This window comes from Rattus norvegicus, chromosome 19, assembly GCF_036323735.1.
Source record: "Rattus norvegicus strain BN/NHsdMcwi chromosome 19, GRCr8, whole genome shotgun sequence".
In the NCBI taxonomy this organism is placed as follows: domain Eukaryota; kingdom Metazoa; phylum Chordata; class Mammalia; order Rodentia; family Muridae; genus Rattus; species Rattus norvegicus.
In genome coordinates this window covers 66,234,433-66,251,646 of record NC_086037.1, presented here as the reverse complement: position 1 = coordinate 66,251,646, position 17,214 = coordinate 66,234,433, and the positions used below count along the sequence as shown (strand labels likewise).

The following is a 17,214-nucleotide window of genomic DNA, read 5'->3' as shown; positions in this document are numbered from 1 at the left end:
GCCCATGTGGAACACACACGGGTTTACTCAACGTGTCGTTTCATCCAAAGGCAAAGGTCTCATTAATCCTCACTTTGTCCCTGCCTGTCAAAACCAGCCCGACAGATTCCATGGAGAGGCTCACACACACAGCGGGCCAGCTCCGGTGACTTCATTCTCTCTGAGCCTCTCTGTAACTGTTGTTAAACTTGGTCCCGGCCACACTGGACCATACAGATCCCAAACTTCAAACAAACAAGAAAACAGCACCTCTAACCCTCCGTGATAAGCAAGCAGCGTTATCAGACTCAGCTCCCAGCTGGCGTGCTGGCCGGCGGCTCCCTGTCCCATGGTAAATAATTGCCACCTGTTTGTGCAGGTTGATGTGGTCACTCTACCCGCGTTATCTCCGAGGAAGCACTAGCTGGGCGTGGGGCATCTGGCAAGGGGTGGGGGAATAATAACAGTGCTGGCCAAGCCCCGAGGTGGCCCTGGACCCTGCGAGAGCTTGGCAGAGCTGCTCCTGGTTATTGCTTCCTGGAAGGTGGACAGCCCAGAAAGGGACTTTCACTCCTTCCTGGCACAGTGGTCCAGTCCTGAGTCTAGACTGCGCACACAATGGCAGAGCCTTCCGCATTCCGTTCTCTGGTGGCTGCCAGTTTCCGAAGCCACGTATCTAAATTGGGATTTCCTGAATTCCCAGAGTCTTTGGGTTGGAAGGGGCTCCTGGAGCTAGGGGGAGAGAGAGAGGGACGGAGCAGGCAGGTCAAGGGTCACATGACTGGTCAAAATGAATCAGAGCTTGGCTTGGCCCTTTATTACTCAGAATAAGCCAGGCCTGTCCCTGCAGGGTGCCTGCGGGAATCTCATACCCTGGGGCAGACAGATAAGAGTGGGTACTTAGCCTGTGCACTCCAGGCTTGTTGGAGCTCTCAAGGGCAAAGCAGGTAAACCGAACAAACATTTTATACGTCTGTCCGTTCTGTCTGTCTGTCCGTCTCAGTGTCTCTGTCCTGGGAAAAACTAATCTTGGCTCTCCAGCCCAGAGTCTCCGCTCATGTCGTCCAGGACAACAGCAAACCCCACCCATCGCCTCCGCGCTCTATTGGGGTCCAGCTACCTCTTCATGCCTCTCTAGCACCCTGGTCAGCTTGGGTGACTGTTCCATATGCTGTTCTCCTGTGAGCCTGGAGCAAGGCCCCACTCTCACTCAGACGGGCTCCTCTTTCTACTCTTTCTGTTGCCCTGCTGGGAATAGCCCTACGTCTCTGGCCTTCCTTATCTCTTCCTGTTAGCCTGCGCAGCTACTCTGGCCTCCTTGCCCAGCACCCCATGTCTCAGCCTGTCCTGTGGCCTTACTTCATCTGGGGGGGGGGGTCCCACTTCATTGCCCATCCTATAAGGCAGCCTCTGGTCTGAGAAGGCTCCCAAGTTTACTATAGGATGCTCAACAAACAGCCATTGATGGAGTATACATCCAGGACTGTGTTATCAAATTATTTATCTATCTTAAATTCTTTCGCTGGTGTATTAGCTTGTAACATCTGTCAGCAGGTCCCTTCACCTCAGCACTCATCATTATTGCCAAAATACCTTGGCTAGTTTGGGATTTTTTTTTTTTCTCCCCTCGGGGTGAGTCTGTCAAGTGGCCTTTTAAAAGACGGGCTGGCATCTTTGTGGCCACTGCCTGTGAAACTCGGAAATCTCATCCCAATACGGAGCCTCCCTATCCCAAAACTCTCAGGGGCGATCTCTCCCATTCTCCAGACAATGTTTAGAATCACTGACAAAATTGTCTTTCAGAGCTTCCTCAGAATTACTCACTCATGAGCGGGTTTTGTTTCATGAGGTTTGAGGGCAAAACTCTACACATTCCTAAGTGATCATGATCTAGTGGGAATCAAATCGATTTTTTAGGTTTATTTTTTGTCCAGGCTATGGGCTGGTGGGCACTAATTGTCCCCCTAGCACACAGAATCATCTGGGAAAAGAGGCTCAATTGTGTAGATCAGGTTGGACTGTGGGCATGTTTATCAAGGATTGTCTTAACAGGTTCATTGGTATTTGAAGACACAGCCCTGTGTGGGCGGCACCATTCCCTAGGCAGGGCATCCTGACTGTGTCCATTGATCTCTCTCTGCTCTTGACAGTGGATGTGATGTGACCAGCTGTAAGGACTTCCTGCCTTGACCTCCTCACACTGATGAACTGTGACCTAAAATTCTAAGCTAGAATAAAGCCCTTTCTCTCCAAGTTGCTTTTTCTCAGGATGCTTCATTATAACAGAAACAAAACTAAGATAGACCATTCACGGGATTTATTTGCTGATGTTAATACCTTGTAGATTCTGCTGGGTTTCCATTGAAGACGGCGATATTGTCTATCAAACACTATGGTTTTTGTCTCTTTCCCTAATTCTTTTTCGTTCCTCTTAATTTTGTCTCCCTTCCTATTCCTTGGTTGTTGGCTGGTTTTTGTTTTGGTTTCGAGACAGGGTCTTACAATGTAGCCCAGGCTGGCCTCAAATCATTGATCTTTTTGTCTTGTCTTCCTAAGCACTGTGCTTAAATGTGTGCAGATGCTCCACTCCACCTTCCTCTGTGTGTGTGTGTGTGTGTGTGTGTGTGTGTGTGTGTGTGTGTGTGTGTGTGTGTACGTGTGTATGCTCATATCAGTCTGCAGGTATGTATGCATTTGTGTGTGTGATGGCCAGAGGTCAACTACAGATCTCTTCCTTGATCATTCTGCCCTTGTTTGTTTGTTGTTTTTTGAGACAGGGTCTTCCACTGACTCAGCTAGACTGGCTGATAGGGAACCCTAAGAGTTTTTCTGTCTATATCTTCCCAGTGTTGGGATCACAGGGACATCAGCTTTTTACGTGAATGCTTGGAGTCAGAACCTCAAACCTTATGTCTTTATGGTGTGTTGAGTAGTTTTACATCAATTTGTTACAGCTACTTGAGAGGAGGGAACCTGACCTGAGGAAATGCCTCCATAAGAGCAGGCTGTAGGCGAGTCTCTTGGGCATTTTCTTAATTAGTGGTTGATGGGGGAGCACCCAGCTCATTGTGAATGGAGCCATCCCTGGGCTGATGGTCCTGGCTTCTATAAGAAAACAGGTTGAGCAAGCCAGGGGAAGCAAGTCAGTGAGCAGCATCCCTCCATGGCTTCTGCATCAGCTCCTGCCTCCAGGATCCTACCCTGTGTCAGTTCCTGTCTAATGAACAGTGATGTGGAAGTGTAAGCCAAATTAACCCTTTCCTCCCCACCTTGCTTTTGGCCACGGTATTACATCACAGCAGTAGTGGCCCTGACTAAGACGCACGGCACGTGCTTTGCCCACTGAGCCATCTCCCTGACCTCCAGTTTTCCTTTACCGTGCTCTCACAAGGGCTGAGACAGTTGATAAAATGTCCAATAGGAGCAGGGATGGTTGGTACCCTTAATCTGCTTCTGACAACAGGAGAAATCTAGAAGCTTCTTTGTTAAGTGTGAGGTTTGAGCTACGCCTTTGGTCTTGTTCAACTTGAGGACAACCAGAGCAGTCAGCTTCTTGGACACTGGTGGGGCCCCTTGCCCACTAAAGTGTATGTCTGAAATTTTGCACAAGAAGAAAAAAGCTTTTTGAATGCAAACAACACTTGACCCCATGCACAGTCACAGACCTCTTAGGGCAGTGTTACCAGGGTACTGTGCCCCCCCCTTTCTGATTCTCTCCTCTCTCTCTCTCTCTCTCTCTCTCTCTCTCTCTCTCTCTCTCCTTTCTCTCTCTCTCTCTCTCTCTCTCTCTGTTTCTCTCCTCTCTCTCTCGCTCTCTCGCTCTCTCTCCTCTCTCCCCCCCTCTCCTCTCTCTCTGTTTCTCTCCTCTCTCTCTCGCTCTCTCTTCTCTCTCTCTCCTCTCTCTCTCTCTCTCTGTTTCTCTCCTCTCTCTCGCTCTCTCTCTGTTTCTCTCCTCTCTCTCTCGCTCTCTTCTCTCTCTCTCTCCTCTCTCTCTCTCTCTCTTCTCTCTCTCTCTCTTCTCTCTCTCTTCTCTCACCCCCCCCCCCCAGATATGTGTGTGCTCACACTGGAGCAGAGCCGCGATCACAGCTGTATTCGTTCAAATCTCATTTTCTCTCTCCGTTCTGCCTAGATGATGTCAGCGGCTGACGAGGACCCACCGATAGCCCCACAGGCCTCGCACTGGGCTCCAGAATTCACAAAGGAAACCAAGAGAGATGAACTTTGTCCCTAAGCCGGTCTCAGCCACAGGAAGGGTCAGGATGGATAAGGGAACATCATAGTCACTAGCCATGATCAATGAACCTGTTACAAGAAGACGAAGGGTCTAGAAGGAGAGAGGTGAGCTTGTCAGGCATCATCGGTAATTATTTCCTTTGGGTCAGGGTCACAGGGGTTTCTTGGAAAAAAAAAGTTGAGAATGTTTGCAGAGATTGGTACACCGTGGGATTGGTCCCAGGGTCATCCCTGGGCTCCGGAGCAGTTCAGGGCCTTCACCCCTGGCTGCCTCGAAGCAGACTCTAGGAACACACTGCCCCTGAAATAAGATCAGAGAGGAAGAGCTGCAGGGATTCTCATCAGCTTCACTGCCACCCTTCCCTGTCAAGGGTGACTGTCTTCTGCTCACTTAACGAGGAGAGAAGAACTCAGAATCAACCTGCAGCCGGGGGGGGGGGGGGGCAGGGGAGGGGCACATACACAATCACAGCCCAGGCTGCAGTCTGGTTTCCCAGGATGTGGACAGGCAGCTAGTTGCTGCTGACGCCGGTGTGACCCTGAAGCCACCCCTCCCACAGAACATTTGTCTTCTCCCCGACTGCCCTACGGCCCACGGGGCTGCAGCTCATATTTCCTGGGCTTTGGCGTGGGAGCAAAGAAACGGGAGAGTCTGGCAGGAATGAGGAAGAGCTGGTGGGGAGTCCCTCCAAGGTCTGCACACTTGACATGTGCAGGATGCGAGTTGGAGGCACGTGGAGACTTTCCTAGGTGCCAGGCGCCGGGCTCCGTGACTTACTCATATCTGTACGCAATTAGATCGCTCAGACTGGTCAATTTCTTATGCTCAAACCTGAGCTTTTGATTTGGACACTGCCACAGTGGCTCTTTCCCCTCTTGGCCAAGTTGCTCTGTGTACAGTGAGGTGGCTGCCCCGGCGTCTCCCTCACACCCAATCTGTCAGCAGACAGACAGGCTTTATCTCAAACAGACTTCACTTCTTCCTTCCACAGCTGCCACTCTGGTGAGAGTCTAGGCTGCTTCCCAGGGCACGGCCACCACTGCCTGTCCCCACCTGGCCCCTGGCTTCTTGCCTTGCAGCTGGCTCACCACAGCTGGACAGCAAAGTTGTCTCTGCCGTGACCTGAGTGTCCACTCAGTGGTCACCTCCTCTCCCTCAGCTCCTCCTCAGTGGCACAATGGGAATAGTGGCCAGCCCCTCCTGCGGAGTCCAGAGACAGCCTCAGAAGTGGCATCAGTAGGATGTAGGCAGTGACAACTTGAGACATCCGAGTGCTGCCTGGGCAGGGCCTGGCACTGGGCCTCTACAGCAGCACCATGAGTGTGTGCCCCATGGGTGCCCAGAGGTTGGAGAAGAGCAAGACCTTATCTAAGCACCCACGGCAGTGACACCAAGCACTGGTCAGCACGTCATTCCCTGCCTCCATGTTGGCTCTGTGCCTTTCAAAGTTTCTAAAATGAAAAGTCGGTGTACTTTTACTATTAGGGACGTGACGGCAAATGTTAAAAAACGTCCCCTCTCATCGGCTCCAGCAGTTAGTCACACAGATAGTCACACGGCAACTGGATCGTCTGTCCTTATGGGCTGTGTCTCCTGAGGGCCTTGACGAGCCTCGCCATCTTCTCTCCTACTTAGCTTTCTGTTGCTGAGGTGAACACCGTGCACAGGAAGCTACCTGTGGAGGGAGGGTTTATTTCATTTCTCATATCACACATCACCATCGAAGGAGCCCAGGCAGAATCAGAAGGATGACTGTGGAGGAGCACCGGGCTATGACTGATCCCCAATCTATCTGTCTGTCTCTGTCTGTCTCTGTCTCTGTCTCTCTCTCTCTCTCTGTCTCTCTCTCTCTCTCTCTCTCTCTCTCTCTCTCTCTTAAAATGACCTACTCGTTTGGCTGAGGGAAGACCACAGAGTCATCAAGGTGCCAGGAGCATGGGCACCCGCTCTGTTTGCTGCTTTGCTTCAAGAGTCTGATTGAGCCGCACAACCTGACATCTGGCCAGAGGATCCCAGAATTTCATGGACAGCACAGGCCTGACGCAGGACACTTAGCAGGATGGCCCGGAGAGCTCTTAGAGGACTCTGTGGAGAATCGTTCTTGTTCTGACTCAAGGTGATTACGTTTCCACCAACAAACTCAGGGGACACCACTGTTTCCCAGGTTAGCGCATGTTTCCTTTCAATAGGGATGGGAATACATGCTCACATATTTACTCTAAACCCTTTAGTCAAAACCAGAACCAGGTGTTTGAAAAGGAAGCCGTGGTTTGGATATCTTATCTCTTAGATCAAGCTCTTAGATACATTGTATCCGAAGATGAAAATGTACGCAGTAAGGAAACCAAGTGGTCAAGAATCTTGGGGGGAGGGGGAGAGCCAGATCCTAACACATCTGCTGTGACTGTCATCACCATTGCCACCACCACCACACCACCAATATCACCAGCGTCACCAGCATCAACGCAATCACCATCTCCACAATCACTGTCATCATCACCCTTCTCACCATCATCACCACCATCCCTGTCAGCATCCCTGTCACCATCACTAACTTTCCCCACTCACTTACCTGCCATGCGCCATGCCATCTGTCTCAGCAGCCATGGTCTGTCCTGTCGGCACCTCCCCCTCGTTCTCTCTCCTAGCACACCCATCCTTCCTTCCAAGCATCTACTTGTTTATCAGTCCATTGTTTCTCTCTTGTTCTGTGGTGGATTTCATTTGTCTAACTGACTGCGGGATACATACCCCCCAATCTTAGCCCAGTGCTTGTCGCATAGCCAATGCCCAATAAAAGCTGATTAAAAACACCCCTCAGGTATCGAGGGATGCGTCTTCTCTCAGGACAAGATGCCAGAGTCCACTGTGGTGTGACTTCCAGCTCTGACCTCCGCTCCCCAAGCCTGATTTCAGTGTCTCGGGATTTCACCTTCGCTGCACAAAGCCAGGGTAAGGGAGCTTCTGAACTTCTGGTCTCCACCTCTGTGGCAATTTAGCCAAGGCCTCTGCACCCTCCTAAGGGGAGAGAAAAAAATGCCTCTGGAATTGGAAAAATTGGAAAATCTGCCCATCTGCTTCTCTGCTGGGTGCAAGTGCCTGGGCCTTCCTGAGAAGCCAGAGCCATTTGCCCAAATGGAGGTAGGACAGAGGCTGACTGACAGTCCTCTTATTAAACCCTAATTTATCTTGGAAATCCTAAGATCTACAGGGTCAGAAGTGACTTTGATCCTAAAAATAGAGCTAAGTGGAGCCCCCACCACTCACCTCATCTCTGCCTCCCTGACTTCAGGGTGGGACTGTGGACCCCAGCCTCATGGTGTTAAGAAGCATTAGTTCCCTGTGGTGGCCAAGTGAGCATGCGTTAACTACTGCACAGTGTGGGGGCCCGGCATGGTGACCTCCTCAGCTCCCTAGGTCAGCACAAGTGACCTAGGCCAGATGGTTCTAGGACAAACCCTGCATCCATGGGGAGAGAGGTACTCACTGCTGAGCTCGGGAGACTGGTGCTGGCTGTGTGGATGGGGAGAGGGAAGCTGCCCTTGGGAGGAAAGAAGTGACTCTATGGCATTTGTGGAGAAGGAGGATTCGGGCTAAAGCCACCAACATACTTGTTCCATTGGCTCTCAGCCATCAGCATCCTGGTGAGGATGGGGTGGTCTACCTGTGATCGTGGATTCCAGAACTGGCTCTAACAGGTGGAGGCACAGCAGGGGAGCACTCCTTGGGGAACATCACACACACCCAGGAGCACCGAATTCCCCTGGGAGCACCCACCCCCAACAAGCAGCAAACAATCTTTCTCCTAGTCAGCTGGAGAGCTCCCAATAAGCACCTAATAAGTCCCAGATTTGTGGAAGCATTAACGTGGGGCAGGGGAGTTGACCCTGGATTATCAGCTTTTATCGTGTCCATTAAGTATTTTAAAATAACAAAGCAAACTGATCCACAGCACCGGAGGCTGGTCTTCACCCCTAGGCCCATTCATTTATTTTCCGAAGGAACACTCACTCAGGGGCACAGCCCCAGGTGAGAGCTAAGGTTCATCAAGTGTGGGGGTTATCTCAGCCTCACGGAGGGGCAGCCCAGCCTCACAGTCCGGGCATCCCATCCCTTCTTGAGTGGGAACTGCTTGCAGATCAGTGCCCCTCAGGGTGCAGTCTCAGTAGGAGAGTGCACATCCCATCTGGGCTGGATTGGTTAAACAAGATTATTTTCTTAACTGAATACTGCCTGCTAGCTGTTCTCAGCAGGTCTTCACGCTCTGTGGGCCCCACCCGCAGCCCTCAGTCCTCTGCCTGCCTTGGTTCAGCTTGACTCTCCCACTGTCCTTTCCGTAGGTCCACCGGTGATGCCGTGGGTTGTGGAGCTCACTTATAGTCCTAGACCCCCAGCAGACCTATCCCGTGCCCTGAGGCACTGTGAGGTTAGCAGTGTTGTCAGCTCCTGAGTGAGCCAAATTCCAGTGAGGTCATCGCAGTTCTGACACAAACGCTGGTGTGCGATTCACACGTTGAGTGTCAGCCTAGAAGGTTCTAACTCGTGGTCTGTGAGGTATTCCCACCCCTGAAATCTTAGCTGCTGCTTTGTGGCTGCTAGGCCAAGGCAGGCAGAGGACTGAGGTCTGCAGGCGAGCGAGTGTCTAGGGAACTCTCCTTCACACACTGACCATTCTGTGAGGGTGAATGCTACAGGGAATGAAATACTCTGGGAGTAGATGCGGGGTCTGTCCATCCCAGAGTTGTTCCAAGTTCAGCTGGCCCTGTGGTTAGAGATGCTGTGGAAAGGTCTCAAATGCTAGAGAGAAAGGGAGAAGTGGGAAGGAAGAGGGGGAACAGATGGTCTTGGTAAAATCTGTGGTCTGCTGCCTGTGCCTACTTGTTATGTAACCTTACCTCACTTAAGTGGGTGGGGGCCAAAGCATCAAGTATTCTTCACCAGCAGACCAAAATCCAAGAATCACTGTGCCCAGTGACAGGAGTCCTGGCATGTGGCTGCAGCACTGGGCACAGTTCCCTCAAGGGGATCACCCAAGGGTCTCATTCATGGTGAAGTGACCCACAGTGTAGACACGGTTCTCAAACTCTAAGTACAGCTGAAAAGAAGATGGCATATACAATGGAGGGACCAATGACATCATTGTCCTTTGGGGTCGAGGCACACACGATCAGCCTACCAGTAAGAGGGGAACTGCCTAGGTAGCATACAGTACCCGGCGAGGGAGAGTACCACATGGTGATCTGAGGTCCCTTCATCAATATGAGAGGGCATGCTTGGCAAAGTTTAGCATCACATGAAAAGGGGGAAGAGATGAGAATTTACTTTTTGTTTAGGGCTGGGATCCACGCAACCCTGGGTTCCACCCCCAGCACCACATAAACCAGGCATGGCAGTGCATGACCCTAACCCTGACACTTGGGAGGTAGATGCAAGATCAAAGTCATCCTTGGCTACATAGAGAGTTGGAGGCTAGCCTGGGCTACAAGAGATCCCATGAAATACATACATATATTACATACATACGTACATACAAACATACCATACATACATATATACATACCACACATACATTACATACCATACATACATACATACATACATACATACATACATACATTACATGTGTAATTTTTAGCCAGGTTTGTTCTGGGTTGAACAAAACAGAATGACACAGAATATATTTACAGAAATTTATAATATTGAAAAGTCACCCACAGTCTGGAAGTTTACAATCTGCACGGTAGATATGTAGCTAAGATTTGTATCGCAAAGTATTACTGATGGTCGAACAGAAACATAATGAGATGAAGAAAGCAGGAAGGCAAGGAAACCTCATCCGGTGCGCTCCAAAATATGACGTGAATAGCCAAGTTCTAACTCAAAAGGACTTGTCATATTAGATACCAAGCACTCATGTAAGCTCCGTGGGGCGTAGGACTCCATGCTACTTGGTTGGCCCGTTGGCTGGGAGAGGGGCCTCCACCTGAGCTCTGGTCCTGACCAATAAGTCTCACAAACACGACTGGCTTTCAGACAAAACGCACCAAGTTGTCAGGATGTAGGGAGCCATGGCCCTCCTGGACCTAAGCGAATTGAACTGTTGGTCCATTGGCTGTGCAACCCGTGTGGAGCACACATCTGGGAGGGGGATCTGGACTGTGAGGCAGCATTACCCTGGCAACTAGATAGAGTGAGAGGGGTGGTGGTGGGGGTAAGGCCTCAGTTCAGTGAGAAGAAAGCTCTGATGCTGGAACTCAGGGATGGGACACTCAGGACACAAGCCTCGGTGGCTTTGTTGTGTGTGACCTGTAGGGCCTAGTTTCCAGGTGGTCATGGCTGTCCTCACCAGGCTTAGAAAGATTAGCATCCAAATGCCAAGCCTGGTCCTGCCTTCCAATTGGCCAGGGTACCCCTAAGGACTTACACAGCAGGGAGTCCTAGCATCAGACCTAGCAGGGCATGCGCCCACCTTGGCTTCAGGCTTCATCGGGAGTCCCTCATCTCACACTGGGCTCCAAATCTACATGTGTTTCAGGCTGTATAGCTCTCTAGAAGATTCTATTAGTTTACAGAGTCTGTCAACAAAAGGTACCTCTGACAGCCCTGATTACCTCGGAAAGGTGGGTGACCATCACCAACGCTCATCTGCGAAATCTGAGACCAGGCTTCCCCAAGATGTGTGCCTGAGCACAGGCCTTTCCTTCAGCCTTCTGTTCGTATTGGTGTGCAGAGATCAGCTTTGTGGAAGGAGAGAGGTAGGCGGGGTGAGAAAGCTCCAGCTGAAGAGGCCCCACCTCAGCAACATCATATGCTCACACGACTTTGGCACTGACCCATTCCGGAAATCACCTGCACCATCCTGCGCCATCCTGCTCCATCCTGCTCCATCCTGCTCCATCCTGCTCCATCCTGCTCCATCCTGCGCCATCCTGCTCCATCCTGCTCCATCCTGCGCCATCCTGCTTCATCCTGCTCCATCCTGATCCATCCTGATCTATCCTGCTCCTTCCTGCTCCATCCTGCTCCATCCTGATCTATCCTGCTCCATCCTGCTCCATCCTGCTCCATCCTGCGCCATCCTGCTCCATCCTGCTCCATCCTGCGCCATCCTGCTTCATCCTGCTCCATCCTGATCCATCCTGATCTATCCTGCTCCTTCCTGCTCCATCCTGCTCCATCCTGATCTATCCTGCTCCATCCTGCTCCATCCTGCTCCATCCTGCTCCATCCTGCTCCATCCTGTTCTATCCTGATCCATCCTGATCTATCCTGCTCCATCCTGCGCCATCCTGCTCCATCCTGTCCATCCTGCTCCATCCTGCTCCATCCTGCTCCATCCTGCTCCATCCTGCTCCATCCTGATCCATCCTGATCTATCCTGCTCCATCCTGCACCATCCTGCTCCATCCTGATCCATCCTGATCTATCCTGCTCCATCCTGCTCCATCCTGCTCCATCCTGCTCCATCCTGCTCCATCCTGATCCATCCTGCTCCATCCTGCTCCATCCTGATCCATCCTGATCCATCCTGCTCCATCCTGCTCCGTCCTGATCTATCCTGCTCCATCCTGCGCCACTTCCCCAAATGAATGGTTGAGGGGTAGAGCCACAAATGAGAATCCTGTTTCTCATCAGAGTCTTCAACTTCATGAAGTTGCACAGAACTCTGAGGATGTGGACACACCTAGCTGAACCCTTGAATACGCCGCTACAGAGAGGGACCAAGTGTCAGGAACTCCTGGGCTGATGAGAGGTGGCTCAACCGAGAGTCAGCTGGGTGCAGTGTTCACAGTGTGACTTGGTCTTGGTAATACAGCTCTCAAATCACCGTGGAGACTTTGCTCGGCCTGCCCCTCCCCCAGCACAGAGAGCAGAGGTGTAGTGGTGGAATTCTTACCAGCAGGGGCTGCATAGACTGCACACTCTTATTTTTCCAATGCCGGAAACCGTTCCTCTTTGTGATGGAGTAAGGATTTGGTTAACAAGCTGAGAGGGACTGAGGCACCCTCTGTGACTTTGGGGGTCTCAGCTGTCACCGGCATATTTTACTGACTGATGGTATTTTGTAAAATAGAAATATCTCAACCACGGATGGTGCAGAGTCGCTCTTGATAAACCAGAAGACCCTGCCTCCATGGGCCAGGATTCCCCTCTGAAAACAGGAGCTGGACTCCTCTAGGGCTGGCTCAGGCTCTCAGTGAGCTTCAGTCCCAAACACTGCTGTTTGCCTGCCGCCCTAAATCCCAGCACTTTCCTGCTCCTGATAGGCGGTGGGGTACACTTCAGACTAGGAGAAATGTGTCTTCTGTCATTTCAGAAATGGCCTGAGCGGAATGGAGAGCCAGTGCTTCCCCCCGAGACCGAGGTGGGGTCAGAGATAGGGGAGGCTGATATCCAGTCACCGGCTAACAATAGATAAACACACCCAGAGGCCACTGAACTCCCTCTCACCTATCCGACCCTCCTCTAATTGTTACCAATTGGTGTCCCTTGGCCCAGGCTTTCTTTGTAACTGATCTGCTGTGTTCATTTCCCCACTATGTGAGCCTTTGTTCCAAGAGCCTGGTCTGTGGCACCATGGAGGCCTTGGGAAGAGAATCTGGGGGAACTTCAGTGGTTAAGTTCTCCCTCCTTTTATTGCAAATGGCCCCAGTGTATTAAGGTCCCTCCAAGTCCAATATCAGAAATAGGGTCATGAGAAGCTCCCCAGTCCTGAGATGAGCTGTGCCCATGGGCTTCTAAGACGTAACAAACTCATAGAGGGATTCTGTGGGGCCAGGATTCATCCCTCACTGACCTTGTAACTCGAATACTGGATAACCATGTTAGAGCTGCCAACTGGGGACGGATTCAAACCCTGCAGAATGGCCCCTGACCTCCCCGACACTGAGGGGATCCACACTAGGGTGAATCAGGGGATCCCCTGGAATCCCAACTAGATCAGGCACCAGAAGAAGGTACAGGGTAGCCAGTTCCCTGCAAGGGGGTTTTCAGATCTCCAGTGCCTTGTTTAACAGCCTCCATATGCAAAAACGAAGTTTAGATACCTAATAGAAATCAACCACGGGCTGAGAACTGTCACTGCTTCACCAGAACTGAAGCTTCAGTCTCAAAGCCCAACCCCTGGGCAGCAATCAGGGCCCATACGTGGACCATTACCAAGACACACTCGGTGTGACAAAGGCTTATCTGTAGTCCCCAGACAACCAGACACTTTCATCACGATGAAGTCAGCACATGTCCCCACAGCACACAGTAGGTGTGTTTTCCTGTGAATGTGCCTGCAGAGAAAGAATAGTGCTTGACCCACTAAAACCTCATCTGATGAAGGCCACTAGCTGATAAGGGGAGGAGCGTGTGATACCCAAAGTCAACCACACCAGGTATGGTATGTCTGCCTCACTTGGATGGCCCTGAACATTGGAGAAAGCGTACTGATGTCTGGAGATGTGATACCTGGGGGCACAGAACTCTGACACTTTACAGAGAGGGACTTCACACCCAGCCATTGATGTGTTCAATCCTGCCAGGTGGCCCTGGCACACAGAGCCAAGCAAGTCCTTCACCCTTCGAGGAGTCTTATGCAGACAAACACTTACAAGGGAGCTTCTGAACCCTGTCCAGGACCCATAGCCATTGGTCACCAAGGCTGGGACACCCTGGTTGCAAGCTGAGCCTGCAGCCTTCCCTTGCAGCCTGTTGCCTCACTTCTAAACTAAATACCACCTGTCCAGACAGGACCAAGTTCAAGAGAAGGGGTTAGATCTAACCACTATCAGCCCTGCAGCCTGGATAGCCGAGCCTTGTGTGCAAGTCTTCTCTGGGGTCATGGAAATCATGCAGAGACAGGGAACCCACAAAATGCATTCCCCTGTAGATCTGGAAGGCTGATAGTTGGGAAGGCAGATGCCCCAAGAGTTAGTATCAAGTTTCTCCCCATTTTCATGTTGCTGTCTGAAGAGACGTCAACCTGATGTCTGTCACCAAGTGTGTCCCCTGAACATCATGTGGGACTCATGCTGCCCCAAGATGACATCATCTCTTTAAATTAGGCTTACAGTAACCCTCAAAAAGGAGATCCTGGGACAAGTGTATGTTGTTTGTGGGGGACACCATTCACGTGCCTGTCATTCCTGCAGAGGCCAGCACCTTGAAAAATCCTGGGTTCTGCCTGAACACTCCCAGCAGCACCTGGGGAGCTGATGGGGTCCCTGGTTCATTCGACACCGGCCCCTCCAAAGCCCTGGCTTTCACGGTTTAAAGAGAGTTTAGTGTTGTAGCCCATGGTTCTAATTAAGGGTTGACAGGGCATGTCGTGACATCATCAATAAACTGAGTGTAGGCAAAAGAAAAGGCTCCACGTGGGCCTGGGAGGGCAACCCTGGGTCTGTCGTGAAATTGCATTTTGTGGTCAATAAAACACCCTTCTGGAGACCATGGGTGAGCTCGGGTGTGGGATGTAAGTGTCGTTCTTCATATCTGGGAAGCACTAGCTACTCACACTGCCTGTCAGTCCTTACAGGGGCTGCCAGCTGGGGATCTGACTTGCACCCTTACTGGCAGCTCCAGCAGGTCAACTCCAAACCCCTGCAGTTGAGGAGAGGTGATTTCCACGCGTGCTCCGGCTTATGTCCCATGTTACCCTGCATCCTCCCTAAGTGAGAGAGGGAGATTCAGCGACAGAAACAGCCTAGAGGTGGGGATTAAACCCAGCCTCTGCATAGGTTGGAGAAGCATTTGTCTGGCTTCCTGAGGTGCTCAATTCTCTAAAGCTGGTGACCAAGCAGAAACCTGGCCATTCTGTCTGCCTGTCTATCCATCTGTCTGCCTGTCTCTGTCTGTCTGTGTCTCTATCTGTCTGTCTGTCTGTCTCTCTCTCTCTCTCTCTCTCTCTGTGTGTGTGTGTGTGTGTGTGTGTGTGTGTGTGTGTGTGTGTGTGTAGCTCAGAGGACAATCAAGGAGGTCATTCCTCAGCTACCATCCACCTTTTGGGGCAGGGTCATTCATTGGCCTGAAGCATTGCCTAGTAAGTGAAGCCGTCAGCCATGAACTCCAGGAATGCTACTGTTGCTGCCATTGCTGGACTTACAGTCACTCAACTACACACAGATTGATTTAGTTAGTTAGTTAGTTAGTTACTTAGGCCTTCTTTCTTTCTCTTTATGTATCTATCTGTTTATTTTTGAGACAGGGATTTTCTGCATAGCTTTGGCTGTCCTGGAACTCACAGAGGCCCGCCTGCCTCTGCCTCTTGAGAGCTGGGATCCAAAGAACATGCTTCCACTGTCTGACTATTTATTTATTCATAGTGTGTTCTTCTGTATGCATGACTGTGCATCATGTGCCCCCCTCTTGCCTAGGGAGGCCAGCACAGGACACAGGATCCCCTGGAACTGGAGTTACAGGTGGTCGTGTATCACCGTCTGTGAAGAGACAGCCTGAGCACTCAGCTCTTGTAAGAGAAAGCATTTAAGGTGTGATACATTCCGATCCATGGGGTGAGGTGGGGTGGGAGAGGGAGAGGGAGAGAGGGGGGGGGAGAGAAAGAGAGAGGGTGCGAGAGAGACATAGAGTGGGTCTGATACACTCTGACACTTTCTCCAACAAGGCCACGCCCACTCCAATAAGGCCATACTTTCAAATCCTTCTCAAATAGTGCCACTCCCTGAAGACTACGTGTTCAAATGTGTGGGTCTATAGGGGTCATTCTTGGCCACGTAAAGCAAGCTCATATGGGCTGAACTGTTTTCTCACTCCACTTCTCAGCACAGGTGTGTTGAACCTTTGTGCTCCTGTAACTAAGCTCCCTTGGTAACCATGCTCTGCCCAGGACTGCAGGACAGTGATAAGGGACCACAGCTAGTCTGTGGCAGGGCTGGCTCTGGAGGCATTTGCAGAGTTCAGGTGCCTGCCTGCGCTGTCTCTGCTCCAGAGCATTGATACAGTGCAGAGAACCAAGGGCCACATGGATTTTAGGAATGTCAGAGCAGACACACCTGGTTCAGATGCTGTGCGACAGAAGACCAGGTAAGCCAGTGACCACCCTGAGCTCACGCTCCTATCTGTGAGGTAGATAGCAATGGCCAGAAGCCCCTGAAGCTTTGGTGGAGCATGCATGGTAAAGCATGGGGTGGTTCCCACCCACATCCTCAGACCATTCCAGACTGGAACCATGATGCAAGGGGAACACCCCAGATACCCTTTCGGCTCTTCACCCAGGGGTGGCCTTGGGCCAGCCTTCTGGGGACAGGCAGAACGGTGACTCAGCGCAGGGGAAGTGTGACAAGCGACCCCTGGCTTGGTCACTCTCACTTCCTTACTTGGCCATGCAGTAGGGAGTGACCATTGATCCAACTTGGAATGAGGGGTGATGTGGACCGGATGAGGAGACCCCACCTGCCTTCTCCATGTATGCGAAGGAGATGGCTTGGAATGACCTTGATACCCTGGGACAAGTCCTGTCCCTGGCCTGGTTACAAGACCTCAGTATCCTCGAGTCCCCTCCTTGCCCAGAAAGTATGCCTTCTCTTCTGTCAGAGTACAGGCTAGCCACTGCAGCCCCCAGACCCAATCTGCTCAGGCTAGCCCTCCCTGGCTGTTCTGGCATCTGAAGGGAGATGGCACTTTGGGACTTCCCCTCTGGCACTTGCCACTTGCCGACATCGGCTCAGGATTCTCAGGACCAGAATTCTGTTCTGACCCTCTGCCACACCTGAAGCTCACTCTTGTTTGTGGCTTAGAGTCTCAAAGCTTCCAGTAAAAGGGAAATAGCAGCACCAAAGTCTTCATTTCCACTTGAAATTCAAAATTGTCACTGATACCTGTGCAGCGTCTGCCGTGTGCCAAGGACCCTGAGGCACCTAACACACCAGTTCATCACTGTGACTTACACACCAGCTCCTCACCATGTGTTACACACCAGCCCCTCACCATGCCTTACACACCAGCTCTTCATTGTGTCTTTCACACCAGTTCCTCAGTGTGCCTTACACACCAAC

At 51.3% G+C, this 17,214-nt stretch overlaps 1 long non-coding RNA gene across 1 annotated transcript; it reads left to right on the top strand.

Moving 5' to 3' along the window:
- Positions 1-785: 785 nt before the first annotated feature.
- Positions 786-7,029, top strand: LOC120098555 (uncharacterized). The gene is made up of 3 exons (XR_005496870.1): positions 786-926; positions 4,112-4,320; positions 5,208-7,029. It is a non-coding gene; the product is annotated as an uncharacterized LOC120098555 (long non-coding RNA).
- The last annotated feature ends 10,185 nt before the right edge of the window (positions 7,030-17,214 follow it).